At 47.9% G+C, this 19289-nt stretch overlaps 1 long non-coding RNA gene across 1 annotated transcript; it reads right to left on the bottom strand.

Annotated features, from left to right (window-relative positions):
- Positions 1-16233: 16233 nt before the first annotated feature.
- On the bottom strand, positions 16234-18812 carry LOC120973446 (uncharacterized). The gene is made up of 2 exons (XR_005768304.3): positions 18208-18812; positions 16234-16786 (listed from the first exon to the last, which is right to left on the bottom strand). It is a non-coding gene; the product is annotated as an uncharacterized lncRNA (long non-coding RNA).
- Positions 18813-19289: the final 477 nt, after the last annotated feature.

Raw genomic sequence — 19289 nt, 5'->3', positions numbered from 1 at the left:
ACAGGCGCATCTTTGCAAATGAAACATAGCTGAAAACATTATGTCACAAACCTCGAAGCCCTTTAGTAGGCTCATGAAGGCTTCATTTAATCCGCTCTTCACGGACAAAATCTTCTCAATCACTGTACACATCAAGGTACGCCGTTCCCCCGAGACAGATGCTTTCTGCAACATGTCCTGCAATATATCCGGAGTCTCCGGGTCTCCGGAAGCCGCTCTAGGAGCATAACCATCCTTTGAAGGAATCTGTTCACCCGTCTCCAGAATCACTGTCGGCTACGAGCCAGACAGTCTGGGGCCTTTGTTATCATCAGCCCCAGAATCCCGGATGGTCGGAGATCCACCTTCGGGTACTGCCTCTTTTGTCCCCTGCGTAACTTCTTGATTAAGAGGGACCCTCCGTGATGACACTTCAGAGTCATCCGCCTTATGGGGCGAGGAGGTTGGAGGAGGCGTCTCGCTCTCCATCATCTATGGGAGGAGACTTCCCGAAGAAGAGGATCGCCCAGAAAAACTCTGTGCCGACCTGTAAAAATGCATGAACGCGTTACGTATATCTTCGGTAACAACAATGGAGCGGGATGATACGTCTCCGTCGTATCTATAATTTTTTATTGTTCCACGCCAATATTATACAACTTTCATATACTTTTTGGCAACTTTTTATACTATTTTTTGGGACTAACATATTGATCCAGTGCCAAGTGCCAGTTCCTATTTGTTGCATGTTTTATGTTTCGCAGAAACCCCATATCAAACGGAATCCAAACGGAATAAAAACGGACGGAGAATATTTTTGGAACATTTGGAAAATACGGGAAGAAATCAACGCGAGACGGTGCCCGAGGTGGCCACGAGGCAGGGGGCGCGCCTGCCCCCCTCGTGGGCCACTCGTAAGGCGGTTGCTGCTCTTCTTCGGCCGCAAGAAAGCTAATTTTCAGAAGAAAAAAATCTCGGCGAAGGTTTCAATCCAATCGGAGTTACGGATCTCCATATATATACGAAACGGTGAAAGGGCAGACCAAGAGAACGCAGAAACAGAGAGAGACAGAGAGACAGATCCAATCTCGGAGGGGCTCTCGCCGCTCCCATGCCATGGAGGCCAAGGACTAGAGGGGAAACCCTTCTCCCATCTAGGGAGGACGTCAAGGAAGAAGAAGAAGAAGGGGGACCCTCTCCCCCTCTCTTCCGGTGGCGCCGGAATGCTGCCGTGGCCACCATCACCATCACCGCGATCTTCACCAACACCTCCGCCATCTTCACCAACATCTCCATCACCTTCCCCCCTCTATCTATAGAGGTCCACTCTCCCGCAACCCGCTGTACCCTCTACTTGAACATGGTGCTTTATGCTTCATATTATTATCCAATGATGTGTTGCTATCCTATGATGTCTGAGTAGATTTTTGTTGTCCTATCGGTGGTTGATGAATTGCTATGATTGATTTAATTTGCTTGTGGTTATGTTGCTGTCCTTTGGTGCCCATCATATGAGCGCGCGCGTGGATCACACCATAGGGTTAGTTGTATGTTGATAGGACTATGTATTGGAGGGCAAGAGTGACAGAAGCTTCTACCTAGCATAGAAATTGATGCATACGGGATTGAAGGGGGACCAATATATCTTAATGCTATGGTTGGGTTTTACCTTAATGAACGTTAGTAGTTGCGGATGCTTGCTAATAGTTCCAATCATAAGTGCATAGAATTCCAAGTCAGGGATGACATGCTAGCAGTGGCCTCTCCGACATAAAACTTGCTATCGGTCTAGTAAAGTAGTCAATTGCTTAGGGACAATTTCGCAACTCCTATCACCACTTTCCCACACTCGCTATATTTACTTTATTGTGTCTTTATCTAAACTGCCCCTAGTTTTTATTTACGTGCTCTTTATTTTCTTGCAAACCTATCCAAAAACACCTACAAAGTACTTCTAGTTTCATACTTGTTCTAGGTAAAGCGAACACTAAGCGTGTGTAGAGTTGTATCGGTGGTCGATAGAACTTGAGGGAATATTTGTTCTACCTTTAGCTCCTCGTTGGGTTCGACACTCTTACTTATCGAAAGAGGCTACAATTGATCCCCTATACTTGTGGGTTATCAAGACCTTTTTCTGGCGCCGTTGCCGGGGAGTTATAGCGTGGGGTGAACATTCTCGAATGTGTTTGTTTGCTTTATCACTAAGTAATTTTTATTTTCTGTTCTTAGTTGTTCTTTATCTTTAGTTATGGATATGGAACACGAAATACCAAAAAAATTAGGTGTACTTGCTACTCATGGAGATGGGGAACCTCCTAAAACCCTCGATGCTCGTTATGTGATAGATATTATGTACTACTTTGATAATCCTGAGAAAACCCCATTTAATTATGTAATAGGAGACACTTTGGATCAACGTGAATACTTTAGGGATTATCGCTTGACTCAAAAAGGGAAACTATTATGGGATCAAATTCATATATTGAATTGGTATGCTAGGAAACTATGCTTGAGATATGATTATACTTGTTGCTCTAGGATGAAGGCTCCACACCTTCCCTTTTCATGCGAATTTAATGATAATGAAACCTTGGCTTCTTATGCTAGAGGTATATATGATTACTATGATGTGGAACAAATAGAAGAATTTATTGCTTTTATGGGTGCTTATGAAACTGAATCTATGTTCAAAGAGTTTGAAAATCTTTATGATGCTGTTTATAGACCTGAAAATTTAGCTATCCTTAAATATTGCTAAGAGAATTATGAATATAATGCCGATATTGATGCATTTATTGAGAAAGTCACCGCTGTCCAAGAAGAGACTAATATTTTGCAAGAGTCTATGGAAGAAGAAATTGATGAAACTGTGAGCTCATTGGATGAAAAAGATGATGAGGAGAGCAAAGAACAAAAGGAGGAAGAGCGGACTAGCTACCCGTGCCCAGCTTCTAATGAGAGTAACTCTTCAACTCATACATTGTTTAATTTCCCTTCGTGCTTACCGAAGGATGATTGCTATGATGATTGTTATGATCCCGTTGATTCTTTTGAAATATCCCTTTTTGATGATGCTTGCTATGCTTGTGGCCAAGATGCCAATATGAATTATGCTTATGGAGATGAACTTGCTATAGAAACATGAAATTGTTGCTATTGCACCCACACATGATAGTCCTATTATCTTTTTGAATTCTCCCGATTATACTATATCGGAGAAGTTTGCCCTTATTAAGGATTATATTGATGGGTTGCCTTTTACTATTACACATGATGATTTTGATAGATATAATATGCATGTGCTTGCTGCTCCTACTTGCAATTATTATGAGAGAGGAACTATATCTCCACCTCTCTATGTTTCCAACACGAAAAAATTGCAAGAAACTGTTTATACTATGCATTGGCCTTTACTAGGTGTGCATGAATTGTTCTTTTATGACATGCCGATGCATAGGAAGAGAGTTAGACTTCGTCATTGCTTGATATATGTTGCTTTGTGCTCACTACTAAATGCCAAATCATTGCTAATTAAAATTGGCTTTGATATACCTTGGGATCCGGGTGGATCCATTACTTGAGCACTATATGCCTAGCTTAATGGCTTTAAACAAAGCGCTGCCAGGGAGACAACCCAGAAGTTTTAGAGAGTCATTTATTTCTGTTGAGTGCTTTTATATAGTTTAAAAACAAAAAAAATAAAGAGGGGAACCCAAAACTTTTCAGAAAGAAAAGTGAAAGTGAGATAGACGAGCATTGTGAAAGTGGGGGACGTCCTTGAACTTGTTCATGCCCATGGAAACTTTGTGAATCTTAATTACAGAAACTTTTTGATAAAAATAATTATCCCCTTGTACAATTCCATTATATTATAAAAATAATGTGTCAAGGTTTGCCTTTAGGATGTTTACAATGCTTGTTGGTTTGTGCAGTGCAGGACAGAAACTTTGGCTGTAGTGCGCGATTTTTAATTTTTTACTGGAACATCAAACGGTTCTGATTCGTTTTGCACTGTCTTTCTATAAAAATTGTTTATTTTTCCTAATTTTGGCAGAATGTTTCAAGTATCATAAGTATGGTGAATGTTCAGATTATTACAGACTGTTCTGTTTTAGACAGATTCTGTTTTTGATGCATAGTTTGCTTGTTTTGATGAAGCTATCGATTTATATCAGTGGATTAAGCCATGAAAAAGTTATATTACAGTAGCTAAAATGCCAAAACAAAATATGAATTGGTTTTCAACAGTACTTAGAGTAGTGATTTGCTTTATTATACTAACGGATCTTACTGAGTTTTCTGTTGAAGTTTCGTGTGGATGAAGTGTTCGATGATCGAGAAGGACTCGATGTGAGGAGAAGAAGGAGAGGCAAGAGCTCAAGCTTGGGGATGCCCAAGGCACCCCAAGTAAATATTCAAGGAGACTCAAGCGTCTAAGCTTGGGGATGCCCCGGAAGGCATCCCCTCTTTCTTCAACAAGTATCGGTATGTTTTCGGATTCGTTTCATTCATGTGATATGTGTAGATCTTGGAGCGTCTTTTGCATTTAGTTTTCACTTTTCTTTTATGCTCCATGCTGGTATGAGATAGTCCTTGGTTGATTTATAGAATGCTCTTTGCACTTCACTTATATCTTTTGAGTATGGCTTCATAGAATGCTTCATGTGCTTCACTTATATCATTTGAAGTTTGGATTGCCTGTTTCTCTTTACATAGAAACCCGCCATTTGTAGAATGCTCTTTTGCTTCACTTATATTTGTTAGAGCGTGGGAATACCTTTTGTAGAAAGAATTAAACTCTCTTGCTTCACTTATATCTATTTAGAGAGATGACAAGAATTGGCCATTCACATGGTTAGTCATAAAATCTTACATAAACTTCTAGATCACTAAATATGATATGTTTGATTCCTTGCAATAATTTTGCGATATAAAGATGGTGATATTAGAGTCATGCTAGTGGGTAGTTGTGGGTTAGTAGAAATACTTGTGTTGAGGTTTGTGATTCCCGTAGCATGCACGTATGGTGAACCGTTATGTAACGAAGTCGGAGCATGATTTATTTATTGATTGTCTTCCTTATGAGTGGCGGTCGGGGACGAGCTATGGTCTTTTCCTACCAATCTATCCCCCTAGGGGCATGCGTAGTAGTACTTTGCTTCGAGGGCTAATAAAATTTTGCAATAAGTATATGAGTTCTTTATGACTAATGTGAGTCCATGGATTATACGCACTCTCACCCTTCCATCGTTGCTAGCCTCTTCGGTACCGTGCATTGCCCTTTCTCACCTCGAGAGTTGGTGCAAACTTCGCCGGTGCATCCAAACCCCGTGATATGATACGCTCTGTCACACATAAGCCTTATTATATCTTCCTCAAAACAGCCACCATACCTACCTATTATGGCATTTCCATAGCCATTCCGAGATATATTTCCATGCAACTTCCATCATCATCATATACATGACTTGAGCATTCACTGTCATATTGCTTTGCATGATCGTAAGATAGCTAGCATGATGTTTTCATGGCTTGTCCGTTTTTTGATATCATTGCTACGCTAGATCATTGCACATCCCGGTACACCGCCGGAGGCATTCATATAGAGTCATATCTTTGTTCTAGTATCGAGTTGTAATATTGGGTTGTAAGTAAATAAAAGTGTGATGATCATCATTATTAGAGCATTGCCCCCCCCCCCCCAAAAAAAGAGAGGCCAAAGAAGCCTAAATAAAAAAATGGGGCCAAAAGGAGCCCGCAAAAAAAGGGGGCAATGTTACTATCCTTTTACCACACTTGTGCTTCAAAGTAGCACCATGTTCTTCATATAGAGAGTCTCTTGAGTTATCACTTTTATATACTAGTGGTAATTTTCATTATAGAACTTGGCTTGTATATTCCGATGATGGGCTTCCTCAAATGCCCGAGGTCTTCATGAGCAAGCAAGTTGGATGCACACCCACTTAGCTTCTAGTTTGAGCTTTCATACACTTATAGCTCTAGTCCATCCGTTGCATGGCAATCCCTACTCCTCACATTGACATCAATTGATGGGCATCTCCATAGCCCGTTGATTAGCCGCGTCGATGTGAGACTTTCTCCTTTTTTGTCTTCTCCACACAACCTCCACCATCATATTCTATTCCACCCATAGTCCTATATCCATGGCTTGCGCTCATGTATTGCGTGAGGGTTGAAAAGGCTGAAGCGCATTAAAAAGTATGAACCAATTGCTTGGCTTGTCATCGGGGTTGTGCATGATGTGAATATTTTGTGTGGTGAAGATCGAGCATAGCCAGACTATATGATTTTGTAGGGATAACTTTCTTTGGCCATGTTATTTTGAAAATACATGATTGCTTTATTAGTATGCTTGAAGTATTATTGTCTTAATGTCAAATGATAGACTATTGCTTTGAATCACTCGTGTCTTAATATTCATGCCATGATTAGATACATGTTAAAGATTATGCTAGGTAGCATTCCAAATAAAAAATTATCTTTTTATCATTTACCTACTCGAGGACGAGGAGGAATTAAGCTTGGGGATGCTGATACGTCTCCGTCGTATCTATAATTTTTGATTGTTCCACGTCAATATTATGCAACTTTCATATAATTTTTGGCAACTTTTTATACTATTTCTGGGACTAACATATTGATCCAGTGCCCAGTGCCAGTTCTTGTTTGTTGTATGTTTTATGTTTCGCAGAAACCCCATATCAAACGGAATCCAAACGGAATAAAAACGGATGGAAAATATTTTTGGAATATTTGGAAAATATGGGAAGAAGAATCAACGCGAGACGGTGCCCGAGGTGGCCACGAGGCAGGGGCGCGCCTGCCCCCCTCGTGGGCCACCCGTAAGGCGGTTGCTTCTCTTCTTCGGCCGTAGGAAAGCTAATTTTCAGAAGAAAAAAATCTCGGCGAAGGTTTCAATCCAATCGGAGTTACGGATCTCCATATATATACGAAACGGTGAAAGGGCAGACCAAGAGAACGCAGAAACAGAGAGAGACAGAGAGACAGATCCAATCTCGGAGGGGTCTCGCCCCTCCCATGCCATGGAGGCCAAGGACCAGAGGGGAAACCATTCTCCCATCTAGGGAGGAGGTCAAGGAAGAAGAAGAAGAAGAAGAAGAAGGGGGCCCCTCTCCCCCTCTCTTCCGGTGGCGCCGGAACGCTGTCGTGGCCACCATCACCATCACCGCGATCTTCACCAACAACTCCGCCATATTCACCAACATCTCCATCACCTTCCCCCTCTATCTACAGCGGTCCACTCTCCCGCAACCCGTTGTACCCTCTACTTGAACATGGTGCTTTATGCTTCATATTATTATCCAATGATGTGTTGCTATCCTATGATGTCTGGGTAGATTTTTGTTGTCCTATCGGTGGTTGATGAATTGCTATGATTGATTTAATTTGATTGTGGTTATGTTGCTGTCCTTTGGTGCCCATCATATGAGCGCGCACGTGGATCACACCATAGGGTTAGTTGTATGTTGATAGGACTATGTATTGGAGGGCAAGAGTGACAGAAGCTTCTACCTAGCATAGAAATTGATGCATAAGGGATTGAAGGGGGACCAATATATCTTAATGCTATGGTTGGGTTTTACCTTAATGAACGTTAGTAGTTGCGGATGCTTGCTAATAGTTCCAATCATAAGTGCATAGAATTCCAAGTCAGGGATGACATGCTAGCAGTGGCCTCTCCCACATAAAACTTGCTATCGGTCTAGTAAAGTAGTCAATTGCTTAGGGACAATTTCGCAACTCCTATCACCACTTTCCCACACTCGCTATATTACCTTATTGTGTCTTTATCTAAACAGCCCCTAGTTTTTATTTACGTGCTCTTTATTTTCTTGCAAACCTATCCAAAAACACCTACAAAGTACTTCTAGTTTCATACTTGTTCTAGGTAAAGCGAACGCTAAGCGTGCGTAGAGTTGTATCGGTGGTCGATAGAACTTGAGGGAATATTTGTTCTACCTTTAGCTCCTCGTTGGGTTCGACGCTCTTACTTATCAAAAGAGGCTATAATTGATCCCCTATACTTGTGGGTTATCACGGGACGCTATCAAAGTACTCCGGATTCACTTACGGTTTAGCCGAGGGCTTGTCCCCTTCCTGGAGCTGTTCAACGGCGTCGCTTTGAAAACCCAAGCCGCTCAACGGTGGCATCTTTCCCTTCTTGGAAGACCGCTCCTCCCAATCTTCGGAGGCGGCCCTTTTCCTCCTGCTTGGAGAAGGGATACTGGGTCCTCTTCCGCCTATGTCTTCAGGCGAGGAAAGGTCGATTTCTCCGGACTCAGTGTCCGACTTACCTCCGGAACAAAGGTCATCTTGGGTCTTTTCACTCTCCTCTTTACCCTCCCTTACCGGCGCCTGGTATGGTGCCGAGGCCAGCATCCTTGTTAGCACAGGAGTAGCTGAGTCTTCGGGAAGGGGAGTCGGACACCTAATCCGTTCCACCTTTATCCAGCCCTGAAAAAGGATGATTCTGTCAGTATCTTGCCACCGGGTATCTGATTATAAGGTATCCGGCAAACAGGTACTTACCGGGGTATCCGGATGGTTATAGTCTAGGCCGACATCTTCGGTGGTGTCCGGCCATTGCCTTCGTTTCCCGAAGAATAATCCCCACATTCCTTCGTGCGTAGTGCCGAAGAAGTGCTGAAGAGTCTGCGGCCCTTTCGGATTGAACTCCCACAAACGGAGAGGCCGTCGCTGGCACGGCAGGGTCCGACGAACTAGCATTACTTTGAACAACGTTGACGATATTGATGTCCCTCTCAATGAGGCTTCGGATGCGACTTTGCAGAGTTCGCACCTCGTCCGTTGATCCCCAGTCCAACCCCTTATTAATCCATGATGCAAGATGAATTGGGGGGCTGGATCGAAATGCGGGCGCAGCTGCCCACTTGGAGCCGCGGGGATCGGTGATATAGAACCACCCCTGCTGCCATAAATTGGAAGATTTGGCGAAGGATCCTTTCAGCCAAACGGCGCTAGCAAGCTTGCTCATGGTAGCACCACCGCACTCAGCCTGCTCCCCTTCTATCACTTGCGGCTTCACATCGAAGGTCTTGAGCCACAAGCCGAAGTGCGGAGGAGTTCGGAGGAAGGCTTCGCACGTAACGATAAACGCCGAGATAAGAAGAATAGAGTCCGGGGCCAGATCGTGAAAATCTAGCCCGTAATAGAACATGAGCCCTCGGACGAAGGGGTTAAGTGCAAACCCTAACCCACGGAGGAAGTGGGACACGAACACGACCCTCTCGCCGGATCTGGGGGTGGGAATAACCTGCCCCTCGACAGGAAGCCGATGATGGATTTCTGCGGTCAGATACCTCGCCGCCCGAAGCTTTGCAATATCTCCCTCCGTGACAGAAGAAGCTACCCACTGGCCTTGACGGCTGGATCCAGACATGATTGGGTCTTGTGGTAACTGGAACCTGGGTGATGGAACTCAGGGTAGCAAGGGTTGAGGAAGAAGCAAGCGTGAAAGAAAAAGAAGGGTCTGTACCCCTATATAAAGGCTGCGAATATCAAGCGTCTCCTCCTAGGCCTAAAAAACTTGCCTGTTTCCGAGGAATTGTACCCAAGCGACGGTTGGGTTACCCACGTCCGGGTTGACAAGAATCCCTTAAAAAAGGGAGACACGATCTCCGCTTGGATAAGACACGCCAATAAAACCACGTCTGGGGACGTGGGACGACGTGCCAGCTAAAACGGTCCGAAAATAATGGCCGACAGGCGTGATGCCATATTACCAAAAAGTTGTCAGCGGATTGAACTCGTGAAATATTATATCCTCTGCAGTTGTGTATACAAGTCCGGATACAATCATTACATCTGAAGATTATCTTGGAGTTCGGAAAGAAGGGAACCCGCCTTGCAATGCCGAAGACAATCTGCGCGCCGGACTCCTCGTCATTGAAGCCAGGTTCAGGGGCTACTGAGGGAGTCCTGGACTAAGGGGTCCTCGGGCGTCCGGCCTGTTATCCATGGGCCAGACTAATGGGCTGTGAAGACATGAAGGCCGAAGACTGTACCCGTGTCCGGACAGGACTCTCGTTGGCGTGGAAGGCAAGCCTGGCGATCATCTATGAAGATTCTTTCCTATGTAACCGACTCTATGTAACCCTAGATCCCTCCGGTGTCTATATAAACCGGAGGGCGTAGTCCAAATAGGATACTCATTACCACAATCATACAGGCTAGACTTCTAGGGTTTAGCCATTACGATCTCGTGGTCGATCAACTCTTGTAGTACTCATATTCATCAAGATCAATCAAGCAGGAAGTAGGGTATTACCTCCATAGAGAGGGCCCGAACCTGGGTAAACATCGTGTCCCCTATCTCCTGCAACCATCGACCTTAGATGCACAGTTCGGGACCCCCTACCCGAGATCCGCCGGTTTTGACACCGACACCAGCAGACTCCTCGGGAGATCAAAACCTCGCGAGCCCGCAAAGGACTCTCCTCGGGAGAAACGCACATCTGTAGCTGCCAATCGGTTTGAAGCCCGCTTGGACCAAGGTAAGTTACGGCAGCGAGCCCCCAGGGGGCTCGTGAGCTCACAAAAGCACGTTTCAAGCCTAACTTAATAAGTAAAATGATACTCCGTTTACATGAGGGGCTCCCCCTACCCAAAATGCTCTTACATCGTGAGGGACTGTCCCCAAGCTTTTGCATGCAGGTTCAGGATAAAGGAGTGCGGGATCAGTCGGACATGTCGCTCGCCGCATCTTCCGAATCACTCCCAGACATGCTGCTGGCGCTGTCACTGGCGCTATCTTCGCCATCATCGACCACTCCGCCCTCATCCACCACGACCACCACTGCGTCATCATCAGAAGCAAAGGCCCTGACCAGGGCATCCACCTTGTCGTCCACCCAGTGCGCTAGGTTGTCCCGGATGACCTCGGGCACCGGGGCGATGGCGGCGTCAAAGTCGAAGTCGGGGTTGATGTTCTGAAGATGGTTGAAAACGCGCGCCCAAGGAGACCCCGGCTTTTCTCCTCGACAAGCTCACGAGCCCTCTCCGCCCGGTTCTCCAGGTGTGCCACGACGTCGGTGAAGAAGCGGAGGTGGCTGACATAATCTTCGGCGTGGGGATGAGGGGCGTGTTCATCACAAATAGCACCCAGCGCCTGGTTGGCACTCGTCCTGAGGTCGCGGAGCATGGGGGTGTGCTCGCGCTGCAACGTCTATCGGCGGATCGCCTCCTCCCTGCTCTGCTGCGCGATGGACTCGGCAGCGGTAACCCGCTGCTGAAGCAGGAGCAGCTCAGCTCGGGCTGAGGCCAACTCGGCCTGCGCGGAGATCAAGGCAGCCACAGCGGCCTTCTCGCACTGCTCCGCCCTGGCCAGCCTCGACCTGAGGGCGGCGGTCCTGCCCTCAGCTTCGGCTTCCACGAACCTCAGCTTCAGGTCGTACACATTGGCAAGATCGGCGCGAGCCTCGGTTACCCTATGGTCAACTTCCTCCTGGGTCCTGGCCTCGCACGCACTGGCAGCATCTTCCGCTTGGGCAACTTGGCACTCCTTCGTCTCCAACCGCTCAAGCTCGAGGCTGCGCTCCGTGGCCTCCAGCATCAGCGCTTCCTCGCGCCTCAAGATCTCCTCCTCGTTGGACGGCGCCCCCTTCATCGACGCCAAGGCAGCCCTACGCGCATCCACTTGCTGCTCCAGGGAGGCATTCAGGACCTGGAGCTCCTGCTCGTGCTTCTCGACAACCTTGCGGCGGTGGTCTGCCTCCCTGGCCTCCTCCAAGGCTCGGGCGCTGGCCTCACGCGAGGTTGTGAGGGACACTTCGGCCTCCGCGTTGGCATGCTCGCGCTGGAGGCGCCCGAGGTTGATGGCCACCTTCAGTTGACGCCACTCGTCCACCAGCCGAAGGCCCTCGTTCTCAAGGCGGGTGTCAACATCCACAAGCTCCCCCCAAGCCGACTCAGCGCACCCATCGCCTCCCGGAAAAGCTCATGACGGACAGCGCCCTTCTTGCGCGCCCGCTCGAACGAACAACCAGGTTCGTCCTCCGCGCCGGAAGTCACTGAAGAAATCCGAAGAGGCACGCCTCCCCCGGCAGGGGGCTGGAGGCCGGCCTCTTTCTAGTTGTCCTTCGGGTCTCGGCAGGGGCCTGGAGGGGTGAGGGGTCGTTGCATGAAGAAGACGCAAGGGTCGAGGTCACCCAGCCGCGGTCAATAACCAGAGGAGGAGCCCTTGGCACACCTTCAGTACCCCAGGTAGGACCGCAAAGGAGGAACGGCAAGAGCGTGGGGTCAAGATGCCAGGCCGGCACGTGCGCCTCTCCGGTCGACCTTGCGCTGAGTGCGGCAGGACGGCTAGAGGTGCTCAGGACCAGGAGGTAGGAGGAGGTTGCTTCTCGAGAGATTTCGCCGCCTTAGCAGAAGGGACCCTGAGGAATCATGGTCTGGAAGGGAAGCAACACTCGAGAAATTACAAAGATAAGGTTCTCACTCGTCTATGGCGATATACTTCCTCTGTTTCAATGGCCGGAAGGCATCACCGCCGCAGCTTGGAGATCCCTTCCTCTTCCGGAGCGTGTCGAAGTTCGGTCGGAGCTGGCCGAAGCCCTGGGCGCGGTCACCAGCACCGGGTGCGGCTGGAGTGGCTCCTGAGGAGGTGACCTCAGGGGTGCAGAACGGTGTGGAGACCTCGGCCTCCGCCTTGCGGCGACCCGCCGGGGCCTCGGGGACTTCAGCCTCGAGAGTGTCTGGCTGAGCCGCCCCTCCGGCCGCTTCCTCAGGACGGCTCTCCAGGGGCCCGTGAGACGACCCTTCAGGAGCCTCCAGCGGCGCCGGCCCCGTGGCAGCCGCGTCTCCAGCGCTCGACAGTGCTCACCCCCGGCGCCCATTTCTGGGGTGAGCTCCGCACTGGTGGCAGGCAAGGGAGCCACAGAGACGGGGTTCTCGCGAGGCCCCTCAAGACCGGCCGGACGTAGTCCCCATTCATCGAAAGGGGGCATCTGCCTCGCGAAATCCACCTTGTTCGAGCAGCAGTACAAGAGACAACCCTCCTCCGGCATGTTGGCTGGCGACGGGTCGCCCGTCAGGATCTCGAGCACAGTTCGTTGTGCCTCAAGAGGAAGCCTGACTCATGAAGCCTCATGCAGTCCTTGCTGTCGGACAAGGCACACATTGGTCGAGAATGGCGCTGGAGCGGGGCAACACGGCGCTGGATGAACTCCTTCACCACCATGGGCGCAGTTACGCCAAGATCCTTCAGCCTCTTCAACCGGAGCCAGACATAGGCAAGACGCGGGTCAGCAAGCCTCTCGTGGCCCCAGCCAGAGCTGGCAACGGCGGGCACCGATGGAAGCGAGAGGAGGGGGCTGAGCATGCCGACGTCCACGAATACCCACCGCCTCTGAAACCCGCTCGTAGACGGCGGGAGCTCGAAGTCAATCCCCGAGCCAGCCGTTGCAGCCACGGCCTGGAAGCTTGGGCATCCTGAGCACCGCCGAGGGTCAGTCAGGTGCAGCGAGAAGAAATGGCGAAGAAGGGCCACAGAAGGAGCAATGCCCACCATGGCCTCGCAGACAAAGGCGAAGACAGCAAGAAGGACGATGGATTGGGGGTCTAGGTGCAGCATATGGATCTGGTAATGAGAGAGCACGGCTTTGAAGAAGGCGGAGAAAGGGGGAATCAGGCCGGCCCATCGGGCGTCAAGGAAAATGTGGACCTCAGTGGTTGTCCTATCAATGGAAGCGCGGGAGGCGGGCCAGGCCACCGTCTTCCCCCATTCGTTGAAGTCGGCGGCGAGCACTGGGCGGACCTTGCCCATGGCTTCCTGGTTGAGCACCACCGACCGCTCGACGGCTGGCTCGAAGGCCGGGTATGATTCGGCCGAAGACTGGGGCTTCTTCTTCCCCTTCTTCGTTCGGTTCGGCGCCATGGCGACGGAGAGGAAAGAACCCAGGTCAGATTGGAAGAGGAGACAGTGTTTCGGGAAGGCGGAAGAGTTGGGGGAGCGCGTTGCCAGCAACGAAGGAGCAACTGTGAAGGTCACGGTGGCCGCCAGGCGGATATCAAGGCTGCGTGGGGAAGCGGAGACGCCAAGTCCAATCAATTGCCACGCGTCAATCAAGGTTGCAGGCGGTTGGGGCCCGCGGCGCTTCGCACTTGCCCCTTGGCTTCGCCTCGAAGCCAAGTCCGAGCGCACCTTGGGCCCGGGGGCTATTGTCAGCGTTCTGGGGACGGGGGCCCCAGACTTGCCTACCTGCGGCCTACAGCGTGGCTCCACCAGCGGCCCTGTATGGCCCATCTTCACCAGCAAGCACTCAAGCCCCTCGCTAGGGGCCAAGCCTCGCGAGGCGGACGACACAAGACCTCCTTGAGGGCAGCCTCGCTAGGCTGGCTCGTGAGGAGCGGAGAGATCAAGGCGAGGGGCACCTCGTAAGGTTCTCGTGACGTGAGCCATAACGACCAAGGCCAGGCGGGCGCCAGGCGAGCGCCAGCGGGCGCAGAGTACTCGTTTCCTCTTTGGTGCTAAAAGAGCAGGCGCAGGCGAGGAGTCCCGAGGCATCAGGCAAAGGTTCCCATATCGGTGCAACAAGACCAAGACCAGCAGGACGGCAGGATGGAGGTCATCGCGGAGCCCACGGCAGCGTCACCACCAGAGCCTTTGGCAGTCGAAGACCACCTTTTGTCAGGATAGCTTGTACTAGTTGTCCCCCTTCAAATTGGCCGTTGTGTGATCCCTTCCCGCCTAATATTTGGGAAGAGGACTCGGGCCTCTATAAATAGGACTAGCCACCACCATAGCAAGGAGAGGATTCTGACCATTCTCTACTACACAAGCTCCTTGAGCTCAAGAGCACCTCTACTCAGGAGGTTGTTCATCCCTTGTACTTGTTCACCCCCAGCCTACAAGGCAATCCACCACACCACACTAGAGTAGGGTATTACACCACATCGGTGGCCTGAACCAGTATAAACTCTTGTGTCCCTTGTTCTTCGGGTTGGGCGAGCTGAGCTTGGAGATCGTGGTGAGAGCGAGAGCTAGGGGGGAGAGATCTTCGTGCGCACCCCAGAGTTCGAACCTTAAGGGTTTTGCCGGAACCCGTGATCCGACAATGTGTTTGGCCTAGAAGCAAGTGATGGCCGTTGTCCTCTAGCACTCACTCACGGGGTTATCAGCGAGATGCTTCGTCCATCTCTGTGTGCCCGCTTGGTCAATCGCTTCAACCGACAGCGACAGAGATTAATTTGACTTATAATTAGGAGGGGATTAAATTTTGGTTCATCTTATACGGTTTGGTACATACAACTATATGCTTCACGCGCATGTGTATGCACGAATCCCTCCCACCGGGTCGAAGTGGGGTGGGGGGGGGGCGGCGAGCACGCGACGCATCATGAACCAGATCTGTGTGGGGACTGTCCGTTTTTCGACGCATGCATGCGCCACATCAAAATGTTGTGCTTTTGGTATTCAAACATATATGCATGCATCACGCATGTCCATACGTATGTTTGGGGCACATATATACATGCAGTGGTTGTCTTTGGACACTCTCCCTCGCTTGGTTATCATCGACGTCCTATATATTCATGGGCCCGCGTGGACGTCCATCACTTCGACCAACAACGCAAAAGAGGTTACCAGGGTGGATTCTTCTTCTCTTGGTTTGCGTTACCGTATAGTCGTACATCGATCATGGTGAGATTGGAGACCTAAGTTCGAGGGCTCGCATACACATGAATCCCATATATATATATATATATATATATATATATATATATATATATATATATATATATATATATATATATATATATATATATATATATATATATATCAGATCAGATGAACTATCACATGCAATAGATTATTTTCTTTCTTTCAGGAATAAGAACAAACACCCATGGAGCACAAAATGGAAGACATCCGCAAGTAGATGCAAAAAATGTTTCCCAAACTAGCAAGATGCAGCCTAAACCAACAGAATGGTCTTGAACTGTAATGCAGCACCCATTTTTTGGATCCATTTGAACTAAAAGGGAGCTCCTTTTTCACCTGCAAGATGAATTGAAAAAGCACACAATGTTGATCTGGAGAACCACCATATGTCGAACTGAACACACAAGAAAAGGACCGGCAGCAGATGTCAATATATAAATTGATGTTTTTTTGCAGGTTTTTGGGAATGAGAATTCATGTTTTGTAACTACATTAAATTTCTAAATATGTGTACTGCTCCATAAGAAATGTTATTACTGCATATGTCCAGACTATTTAGCTTCTATTTGACAATAAAGAAACATCAAAAGGATGATTGAAGTTCTTTTTAGGCATATAAACATATAGCTTGAGAGCACCAGGAATAGTACAAGTTCTCCAACGCAAACTGAACAAGGTTTACCAAGCATAAGAACAAAAAGGTAGAGTGCACCCAATTTGTTCGGGCCTCCTTTTCTAAACTTTTCTGCATGCTAGATTTAACAAATGAGGATCCAACGATCAAAACATAAATTTAATCACACCAATTAGTAGAGAGAGACGTAGCAGCACAAACACAGTCAATCTTTGAGAAGACAGAGAGAGTTGTAGTTACGGCTGTGGGTGTTCCATCCCAATGATCACTCAATTTTGCTTCATCTGGTGTTCCATTCCCGTGTACCAGAAGCTGACCTTCAGGAGGTGGTGAAGAAGAATGGCCGACAACCAACGGTGAGCAATGGGCATAGCTGCTCACATCGTGACGGCCGGCGAAGACGGTAGCGTCCAACAACTCCCCTGTCTTGGCTCATTGCGGGACATCTACTGGACCAACAAGAAAAAAGATCTTAATTGATATAGGCAATAGACTCAAGATGACTGAAAATGTTGTCACAGCATAATTGCAAGTCAACATCTAGCTTCTTATACAACACAGATCTACCCTACTAACCAACATATGCAAGTCCGATACATACAAAATTGGTTGAAGATGATTACCAGAACGTGCATGTAGGAAAAGATAGTTGCATAGGATTGCATCTACCATAGTTATATATTTACAGAGAAGAAGATTCGAGAAGTTCTATGTTCCTTAGTGATGTTCCCACCAAAAACACATTTTTTAACAAAACCAAACTTTTTCAATGAACTTCTTTTAGGTTTATGTGTTCGAACTTGCAAACTTTCCAAACAAGTGCTTAGCTCCTTTTTTCACTTCACAAAGGGATCAGAATTGCACAACATAGAAGCATTAAAAGAAGGATCAACTGGGGCAAACAAAAGAACACAAAACTAAAGAAATAAATGTGCATCAGAAAAATTGCATCTCCTCAATGGGCCATGATGCAGGCATCGCTGCCGGCAATACTTGTTGCACCGGAGAACCTGCACTGCTGGATTTGTCGAGAGAGAACTGAGGGCAGCACATCCCCATGACTGTTTTCTGTGGTATTCGCCATGAGAGGGCAGGGGAGGAGTTGCAGCACAGGGAGCAAGGGAGAGGAGAAGTAGCAGCAGACGGGGCATCGACCAGTGGTCGCGTGGAGCAAAAGTGCTACAGCTGCGGGAACCGCACAGGTGAGATAGGCATCAGGTGCCGGTAGGATGTTGCCCATCCTGGATCCATGCCTTGTTTGAGTCTAAACTGTCATAAACCTTTTCGTGGAACTACTTGCCAAATTCCCATGTAGTGATTTTGCTATATTATATAATGCTAAACTTGTTTATTTAACACAAATTGAACTTATTTTAATACACATGGAACTATAGAGTAAAGAACTAGATTGGGGACACAAGCATGGGCTTATATTAGTAAAGATGAGCTATGAAATAAACCACCGGATGTGAAATTGCTTTCAGGTCAGGTTTGCTTTTTTTATTTGATGCATGTTTGCACTAATGAACTGCTATTGGTTTTCAAGTTGGACTTCAGTACTTGTGTAAAATTTTGCATAGTTTACTGCCGAAATCTTCACCACAAAAGAAACACATATCATTACCACTTGCATAATTTAGCAAAAATGAAAATTTTGCATCTACTGTTTGTTTTTGCAGAATGTACTTGTATTTCTTATGTACTTGAACTATTCAAGGTATTGAAAATTGCCACTGTCATAGGCATCTTCATTTCACACAAAGAACAGCATAAATTTCACTCATTTTGGCAATATGGCAAAAAAAAATCACATAGGAGCACATCACATGAGAGAGAGAGAGAGAGAAAGCAGAGAAGAGCAGCAGCCTACGCATGTTTTGTGGAGGACTCCTGCCCATGAGTCGCGCTGACAACCAGAGACGATGGCCTGCCGGAGGTCAGGGGACAGGAGGCCCAGCTGTTCGAAGGACGATGCCCTGCAGTTCGAGTTAGCGCCGGAGGAGCATCTCAAAGACGGTGCGGCGCCTCCACCATGATGGTGCAGCCGGAGGTGCGTCGTCCAGGGCGTGGTGGCACGGCGAGAAAATGGGGATAGGCGGCGGCCGTAACGGGTGTAGATGGAGCCCCCGGCGGCATGCTGGGGGAGAGGGGGCCGGCGGCGGCGCGCTGGGGAAGAAGGTCGGTGGCGGCGTAATGGGGGAGAGGGGGTCGGCGGCGGTGCGCTAGGAGAGGGGGGTGGCGGTGGCGCGCTGGGGTAGATGGGGCGGTTGGCGGGGCGCAAGGGAAGGGGCCGGCCGGCGGTGCGCTGGGGGAGGGACTGGCCGACGACGCATTGGGGAAGGGGATCATGGTCGCGTGGGTTGGGGACGATGAGATCTTGGGTGGGTTTTTTCCAGGATGGATCTCGGGAGGCTGCATGGGGCTATTTTACTCTTTCTTTTGGGCCGGAACGATTAGCTGAGCTTTTGGGTTAGGTTGCTCCGATCGCTCTATATAGGGCGCGGGAGTAACAGAAGGTTATATATAGTAACGGAGGGAGTATATATATATATATATATATATATATGAAAAATCCATTCTATCATCTGAGGTAGTTATCCCACATGTCTCATATACTATCATGTGATAGCATATATTCTATTTTATCATTTTCAGTATTTTCATATAATATATAAGATACTTTAAAGTGACTTGGCCCATGATTTTTATTATATTTATGAAATACGTACATATTTATACATAAAAAAGTATATTGAAAATACAATATATACTATCAAAAAATAGTATATATACTCCCTAAACATTCTTATATACTACATACTACGTGTACATACTTTTTGATTTGATAGATACTACATACAACATACAAAACTTAAATGGTGATAACTATCATCAGATAAATTTTTATATATATAGACGGGCACTATTCTGATCCCAGTTATTTGGATCACA

Source organism: Aegilops tauschii, chromosome 2 (assembly GCF_002575655.3).
Source record: "Aegilops tauschii subsp. strangulata cultivar AL8/78 chromosome 2, Aet v6.0, whole genome shotgun sequence".
Lineage (NCBI taxonomy): Eukaryota > Viridiplantae > Streptophyta > Magnoliopsida > Poales > Poaceae > Aegilops > Aegilops tauschii.
The sequence above is the reverse complement of the archived record's forward strand: the minus strand, read 5'-3'. Positions and strand labels throughout refer to the sequence as shown.